This window comes from Bubalus kerabau, chromosome 3 (assembly GCF_029407905.1).
Source record: "Bubalus kerabau isolate K-KA32 ecotype Philippines breed swamp buffalo chromosome 3, PCC_UOA_SB_1v2, whole genome shotgun sequence".
NCBI classification, from domain to species: domain Eukaryota; kingdom Metazoa; phylum Chordata; class Mammalia; order Artiodactyla; family Bovidae; genus Bubalus; species Bubalus kerabau.
The window spans coordinates 44,174,034-44,182,733 of NC_073626.1; positions in this window are offsets into that span (position 1 = coordinate 44,174,034).

The window sequence follows — 8,700 nt, forward strand, 5'->3', positions numbered from 1 at the left end:
TGCTCCTAAACCCACGCCCCTCTGCGTGGCTGACCCCCCTCCACTCCAGCCTCCATCCCCACATCCCCAGTGAGGAGGCTGGACCAGACCCCCAGGGGCAAATTCAGAAGCTTCTGACACATCAGTGATCAGATCAGATCAGTCGCTCAGTCATCTCCGACTCTTTGCGACCCCATGAATCGCAGCACACCAGGCCTCCCTGTCCATCACATCAGTGATGGCCATGAGTTAAAGATGCCACAGGTTCTCTGCCACTTCCTCCGTCTTGTGGAAGAACATTCCACGCTGGACCCAGAAAACAGGCATCCAAGTGGTATTTCTTCTTCCTTGAATCTGGGTTGGCCCTGGGTCAGCTTTGACCAGTGGAATGTGGCCAGAGGGACACTGGCTAATTTTGGCCGGAGGCGTTGGGGGCCTTGTCACTTCTGCTTTCACCCTCTTGGGCCTGGAGCCACCACGTAACGAGGCGCAGCTGCCTTGCTGGAGGACCTTGTGGGGAGACAGATGCCTGCCAACCCCAGCTGGTGCAGCATCCCAACTGGGGCCCCAGTCCCAGGGGAGCAGAGATCAGCCGTCTCCCTCCAGCAGTGCCCAAATCGCAGGATCGGGAGTAAATGCCTGGTGTTGTTTTAAGCTAGTAAGTCTGTAGTTTTCGCTTTTTGAATTTTCTGGCTGCGCCATGTAGCATAACGGGGAGCTTAGTTCCCAACCAAAGATCAAATCTGCGCCCCCTACAGTGGAAGGGTGGAGTCTCAACCCCTGGACCATCAGGGAAGTCCCTGTGTTATAACTTCTTCATTTGCAATCGTTTGGCTCACAAAGAGATACAAAACCAGTACTGCAATTTCTCCTGTACCCTTCAACCCAGCTCCTCCAGCGACCCCGCAGAATCGTGTACCCTGTCCAAACTAGGAAACCGACCTTGAGAGAGTAACTATTCACCCAGGCACAGACCTTATTTAGGTCTAACCACTTTGACATGCTCTGTGTGTGTGTTTCTATGAAATGTTATCACAACTACATTTTGGGTGGTCTGTTGCTTGTGATAGAACAGATACAAGTATGGACAAGTTCCCCATGAGTGTGTGTTATAGCTCAAAGTGACAAAAACAAGCTCAAACAAATCTGGGCACCAGGTGTGCGCATGCGCTCACAGAAGCCAATCCCTGGAGAGGCAAGCATGAGGGGGCCTCCGAGCTCCATCCAGGGTCGGGGGGTGGGGGGGGCACCAGGGCCTGGCTGCAGCCACACATTCTCAGAGGGCTCCCCCACCTGGCTGCTGCTGCTCTGGGACATTGGAGGGAGGGAGAGATGGGAAGGGCTCAGACGGGAGTGGGGCCCACCTCCTGGCCAGCCACTGCAGATGGAGCCCCAGGCCTCCCACACGCAGAACTGGAGATAGGAGGCGGGAGGTGTCTGACTCTTTGCGACCCTGTGAACTGTAGCCTGTAGCCAGCCTCGGGATTCTCCAAGCAGGAAGTGGGAGGAGGGCCTCTCAGAGGAAGGCGTGGCACACCGAGAAGGGAAGAGAAAAGACAAGATGTGCACCGTGGAGCAGAAATGCGAAAGATGAGGGTCGCATCCTGGGCACACAGGTGGTAGGGAGGAAAGGGTAAGAGCAGCCCACGCTGGACTCAAGAGCCAGCATCCAAGTGGATGGTGGGAACTCGGGCCCCTCTGAGGGACAGGATCGGCTAGCGGGCAGAAGAATCACCAAGGCCATTTGCTAAAGTTCCCGCCACAAGAAAAGATCACACTTCCCTATTCTCTTTGAAAATTGGGCCTGACCGTGGGCTTCCCTTGTGGCTCAGCTGGTAAAGAATCCACCTGCAGCGCAGGAGACCTGGGTTCGATACCTGGGTTGGGAAGATCCCCTGGAGAAGGGAACAGCTACCCACTCCAGTATTCTGGCCCGGAGAATTCCAGGGACTGTATAGTCCATGGGGTCACAAAGTGTCGGACACACTGAGCGACTTTCACTTTCACATAACTTGCATTAGCCAGTGACATGAAGTGACAACAGGGCTGGGAGGCAGAGGCTTCGAGAGCTGCCGCGGGTCTGCCGTTCTTCCTCGGCTGTGGTTCAGTGGTGCTGCCAAACCCCGAGTCCTGGAGAAACAACAGCCTAGGCTGGATCTCGGGCGGACCCACGGTGCGATAAGTGTAAGAAATCACTGTATGTTAGCGTCAGCCACCAGGAATCGAGCGGTGTTTGTTCCTAGCATCAGCTGAAGAATACACGTAACTAACTTTTGCCACCTTTCTGGAGGGAAGAACAAGAAGCTGGTGTCACAGGAGGGGAGGAGGAGGAAACTGCCTGATCCCTCTACCCCGCCAACCCAACATCCAGTGCCTGGAGGCAGGGAATGGACCAGAAGATTCTGGAAAATCAGTCTAGGCCTTGGGGTTTTTTTTTCATTCTGCCAAAGCGGTGTCTGGCAGGCCTCTGCAGTGAGGACCTGGATCTTTCTGACTTGGCTACCCCTGCTATGCAATTACTGCAAAGACGAAGTCTGGGGTCCCCTGAAGAGAAGGATCAGAGGGCCGGTGCCCAGCAGGTGTGGGGGAGAAGGAGTCCTCACCCCAGGCAGTCGGGCTGGCTCCACGCCGGCAGCCACCATCACAACCTGGGGGAGAGGAGGGCGCTGCATGTTTAGCAGGGGAGGCAGGGAGGGCCGCACGGCCGTCCAGGAGACCCAAGACCTTGGTGGAAGAGGCTGGCAGGGTGCAGGCAGGTCAGAGATTGACGGAACAATGGCCAGGGGAGGTGAGAAGGTGCCGAGGTCCCCAGAGTGTCCCAACCCCCCACACGCACAGCAACATCTGCTGAGTGCCAGGTCCTCTGTGGGGGCACAGGTGCCCGGGGTTTCCCCCTGCCCAGGATCTTGAAGGTGGCTGATGGGGCCCAGAGAGAAGAGTGTGTGTGTGCACATACGTGTATGGACACATGCTTATGCACGAGTGCTCCAGCCACCCAGTTGGGGGAGGGGGTTTCATCTGAGACACACATGCTCCATGTGCTTTATCAAATTTGCAGATGCCACACTGTTGGGGGGATGGTGCCAAATATGCCAGATGACAAAGCTGGGATCTAAAGGAAAGTTGACAGGCTGGAGCGATGGGGTGGATCTAACAAGATGAAACTTAACAGGGACAAACGTGTTTATTTTTGTTTTATTGATTTATTTGTGCCCTGCCTTCATGTGCGGAGGAATGGGCAAGGAATAGCAACTCACAGGAGGAAGGCAACGAGATGCCAGCACTCGGGGCCACAGGTCTGACTGCACAGAACTGGGGACGCAGAGGCCGCCGGAGCCAAATTCCAGCAGGGCTTTGGGACCACGGGCTTATGGTCAGGTCTATGGGAAGCAATGGAGAAGTCGATCGTGGCTGCATCAATAAAGGTATACCACCCAGGTTTGAGGTTAGCGGGACTGGGAATCAGAGCACATGAGTCTGAAGCCTGGTTTGGTCAGGCTGTCCTGTTGGGCAGGTACCTTTTAGGCAGCTCAAGCCTGATTGCCCTCTTCTCTGTCCCCCTGGTATCAGGTCCCCATGCCCGTCTCTCCTTTCCTGGGGCCAGGGCACCCCCAGGCAGCCTCTCCCTTTAAACACATCCCAGCAAGAGTCAGGCTTGGGACTTCCCAAAGTGGTAGGGGGGTGAGGACGTGGGAGGATTAGTCCAAGAACTCTCTCCACCCTCCACTCCAAAGCTAACACAGTCCGGCCCACAGTTCTGGCAGCTCAGCTGAGGACTGGAAGTGGGATGTTGCGCTCCCGCCTGGGGGGCACCTCTCATTTTCTCTGAGGGATCTCTTACTGGCCCCCTCTCTTGGGTTTCGCTGAGAGAAGGTTCAGCAGGAATATGGTCCCTTGCTCCAAACATCATAAGGGAAGGGTTAGGCTAGTTCTGATGACCCATGAAGGGCAGAGCTGGGCCTATGAAACAGAAACCTCAAGGAGACAAACCTTGGCTCTGTAGGAGAAGATATTTTGAGCCTTGAACTGCCTTGGTAGATAATGAACCCCCCATCACTGGAGGTATGTAAGCAGAGGCTACATGGGCACACAACAGATATGCTAGCATGGAATAGATGGATGGAACTAGATGAGTTTGAAGGTCTTGCCCTTTACTGAGATGGCATGACACTAGGCGAGCTCTTCATTTTTTTAGTTGTTTTTTTTTTCATTTTGTTTTGTTTGTTTGTTTTAGGCAAGCTCTTGGTTAAAGTTTAACCAAGATTTTTGACCCATGAGAACCCTGAATAAGGCGCCTGTCTCCCACCCCTTAACCCCTCCCTTCCTCTATTAGAAGATACCTGGGGAAGAGGGTTCCTTCCATACCCCTTGGCTGTCTCAGGAGGACTTCCTGGAGGAGTTGATCCATCTGCAGGGTCTAGGGGAGAAGGTGTGAGCTTTGTGGGGTAGTGGCCCCTGGCAGAGAAGTAAGAACACGCTGGAGAGGGGAACTAAGCAGATGGTGGAACTGGTATGGGCACACCCCTAGCTGGCAAGGGTCTGGGATCTGGATCTGAGCCCAGGTTCTGTGACTTCCTGGCCGTGTGACACACTTAGGTGACACACTTCCTCTGGACCTCAGGTTTCCCATCTATCAGTACATAATGCAGATGACACGCACCAGCTCCACAAGGGGTGAAGGATTGGCTGACATACTGCAATGTGCTGGTATGTAGACAGTATTAATAATGATGCGGATGATGAAAATGTGTAAACAGACGGAATTAACCGGTGTTCAGATGTCAGCTCATCACAAAGGACTTGTCTCAGAAGTCAAAGCATTTCTGCCTGGAGCAGGCTGCTGCCTGGGGCTGATGAGCTCCCTGTCCTGGGAAGTATTCAAGCCCTGTGACTTGATGCCTGGGCAGGGAGGGGAGGCACCTGCAACCTCCCCGCCGGCTGTGGGGACAGCAGGGACTGCTGAGTCAAGCGGCCTTGCCTCTGGCCCAGGCTGAGGCTTGTCCTGCAGGGCAGTTCTGGTACCAGCGGGCCGGGTGGTTGGGGGGATGGGAAAAGGAGGGCTCGGAGGCCTCAGATGAGGAGTCCCGTGGCTGAGCACACGGTGGGCTTTAGGGGGCTCTGGGCAGACTGGGGAGACCAGAGCAGTGACGCTGGCACCCAAGGAGCCCAAGCTCCAGGTCCAGTCCCCCAGGAGGGTCACTCAGGTGGCCAGAGATGGGGTCAGCTGACCCGACCAGCAGTTCTGATCTCCAAGGGGGTGCTGGCATCCCACCCACCCCTGGTGCTGGGCCCTCCTCCAGCTCCGCTGCGGGCCTCCCGGGGCCAGGAGCCTGAGGAGGAGGAGAGCAAGTCCAGGGAGGGGCAGGGACTCAGCCATATCCCCAGAGGTGGTCCTTCACCCTTCCTGCTCTCCAGGACTGACAAGAGGGCAGGCGATTGTGCTGCGCTGAGAGTCAGTATGGGGTGGGGGCCCGATACAGCCGCTGCAGCCTGAGGGGGCACACAGAGCCCCTGGGTGGGCCCCTGGGGGCTGAGGGTGGGCGAGGGGTTCATCCCTCCCCTGGGCCCCTCTGAGGCCTCCCCCACAGAGAGGGCGCTTGCCGCCCCTGACAGAGCAAGGGGAGCCAGCCTGGGTGTCACCGTTGTTGGCCAGATTCGGGGTGGTCATGCTGCCCTCTGCCTGGCCCCCACTGCTTGGGAGGGGGTGCAGGTCACTCCTGGCCCCCTGGGATGCCCCCTGCCTCCCTCTGGGGAGGGTGCGCCAGGGCCGGGCGGGCTGAAGGCAGAGCAGAGGGTCCGTGCGCCCACCCTAACCCTAACCCTCCCTGCCTGGGGCCCATTCTGGAGCCAGAGGAAGATGATGATCCCCCACACGCCCACCCCAGGGCACCAGTTGGGAGAGGGCCCTGGCCGACAGCATCCAGGAGGGAGCCTGGGGCTTCAGAGTGGCTCCAGGGACGTGGGGAAACTTCTCTGACAAAACCAAACCGAAGCCAAAACAAACAGAACTTCTCCTGAGAGAAAAAGGCCTGAAATCCCACCATTAAAAATTCATTCCTTTAGCTTAACACTTTGTCCTTTTTAAACATAAAAGCCCATCAGAGCCTCACCTCCAAGTAGGTGTGTCCAAGGAAGGAAGAGAGAGAATGCTTCAAGTCCTGGAGAAGAAACACGTGAGGAGACCGAGGCAGAGAGCCAAGTGGAAGCGGATTTCCCGGGATTTCCTTCCCCGGCTCCCGGACTCCTGCCGGGGAGGGAGGCGAGTCTCCCAGGGCGGCCCCCGGGTTCAGGGTGTGAGACTGGACGGAACAGACCACAGCCCTCCAAGCAGACGCCATGCACACATGCGCGTGCACGCACACCCGCGGGCTCGTATGCACTCCTGTGCGCACACCTGTGCGTGCTTCGTGCACACATGTCCCGCCCCAACACACACACACACCACCGCACTCACTCTCCGGCTCCTGCACGTGACATGGAATCCAGAACAGGGAAGGCTCTGGGCCTCCAGCGCCCACCCCCCATACCTCCCCAGAGTTGTGCCGGAGCTGCGTCCCCCAGGAGTTGCTTTTCTGCTTTAGGGTCACTGCTTCCAGCCAGTGAATCTTTGGAGAATCTGCTGGAAGCTGCTGAAGGGCCCTTGTGACATCTGAGAGGTGGAGCAATTAACCCATTAGCGAGGATTAGCTTCTCACACTGAAATCTGCCTGGGACCTCCTGTGAGCTGGCTCTGTGCTTCCACAGCCGCCCACCTGCCCGGGTCCCCCCGCTGGTTTCAGCTGAGCCCGAGGTGGGGCGTGGGGGTGGGAGTGGGGGGCCGCCTTGGTGCATTAGATCTTTATGTTGGTGCATTAGATCTTCCTTCCCTTTCCTCTTTTTAAATTGTGGCAAAACATCCTCCTCTCCTTTTTAAGTAAGTTTAACGTTTATAGTCACATGTGGACATAATTTTAAGAATCAAACAGTATTTCACAGCTGATGAAGAAACCCGCCCCTGCCCGCCTCCAGGCCAACTTTCACCTCCTTTGGTCAGTTTCTTCTGCTCTCGGGTGTCTCTCTTCTACCTGATGTGCAGATACTACAAATTCGCGATTTTTCTATTTTGGATTGTATCTATTGATTTCTTACTGTCGATTAGAATTTTACTTCCCATTAAGATTCAAGTACTCCATCACCCATTTCCCCTCCCCCTCCCAACCTCTAAACGTCTACTACCATTTCTATGAAATCAGCATCTCAGGCGTACATTCCTGCTACAGCATGTCGATATGATTGAATCTGAATCATGCAGTGTCTCAGGATTAGATTTTCTCTCCTAGAAAACTCTTTGTTTCCTAAAGTTAATCAAGTTACCTTTTGAGGCTTTTTATTTGTTCCTTCAAATTTCTGTGTTCCCGTCATCAATCTACGCCAGAGCCTCTGACCAGACTTTAAACCTTCTCTCAGGGAAATTCCCTGAAGGTTCACTGGTTAGGACTCAGCGCTTTCACTGCCAGGGCCTGGGTTCAACCCCTGGTCAGAGAACTAAGATCTTGCAAACTGAGCGGCACAGCAAAAACAGCAGCAACGACAAAAAACCCTCCTCTTGAGGTGGTCATATCCCTCTGGTAATCGGACCAGTCCTGCGGGACCCTCCCTACAGAACCTTGGGGTCCTAGGCCTCCCCTGCACCACCTTCCAACGCTGGACCCCTGCTTGCCGGGTCCGGGGTTGCTTTCTTTCTTGATTTCTATCCTCACTTTGTCGGAAATCATCCTTTAAGATCGCCTCTTCCAGACTTGGCCTTGAGGCTGGGCCTCCCGGCACTCTGTCTTGTTCTGACTGTGGGAGCCCCAACCTGCGGGCAGTGCCTGGGTCTAGAAGCAGGGCGTCGCCAGCCCCCAGAGCCTGGTGACTCTTGAGCTTTCAGCCCATCCTCCTGCATCAGGAGGACAAGCTGCCTCATTTCAGAGGCCTCCCAACTTTTTCCTTGTTGGATCCCGTCTTCCTTGTTCAATCCCTTCAACGGCAGGCCTTCCCCAAAGTGAGGATAGCTAGATGTTAGTTGCATCTCCCAAGGCTGAGTCTCCCGTGCAGTCCTCCCCTGGCTCATCCTCTGTCCTCAAAGCGCCTCTTTTTGCCCCCTTTGCCATCATTTAGGGGGGATTGGGGACCCAGTGTTCACTCCACTGTGTGGATCAACTGCAAGGGCATTATTGACTCATTTCTGTAAAGTCCCAAAACCCAGCACAACACTGGTACGTGGCAGGTGCCGCCTGGCTAAACGAATGAGTGAAAGGCAAAAGGACAGGGTCCTCTGCCCTCAAAAACCTCACAGCACAGCTGGGTGGAGGATGCAGGTTGGAGGGAGGAGGAAGTCGATAGATCCATGCCTCAGCACTCAGAGTGGGGCTGATCGTGCAAGCGGCCATGCAGCCCACAGGCCATGGAAATTCGGGGCGGCCGCCATGAGTACGTCACCCGCCCCAGCAGGGAGGACAGAGGCGCCGTGACAAGAAGCTGGAGGGAGTGGCCACCCAAGGCCATCCGGGCAGCCAAGCTCCAGGCACAGGCAGGGCAGCCAGGAGGTCCAACTCAAGGCTGACAATCCGGCCCTGCCCCACGCTGGGCCCCACCGCAGCCTGGGTGCACGGAGGAGATGGGGTGCCCCCGACATGAGAGTGAGCCTGGTGCCAGAGTGGGAGTGTCAGATAAAACGCAGGAAGCCCAGGGCCCCCCGAG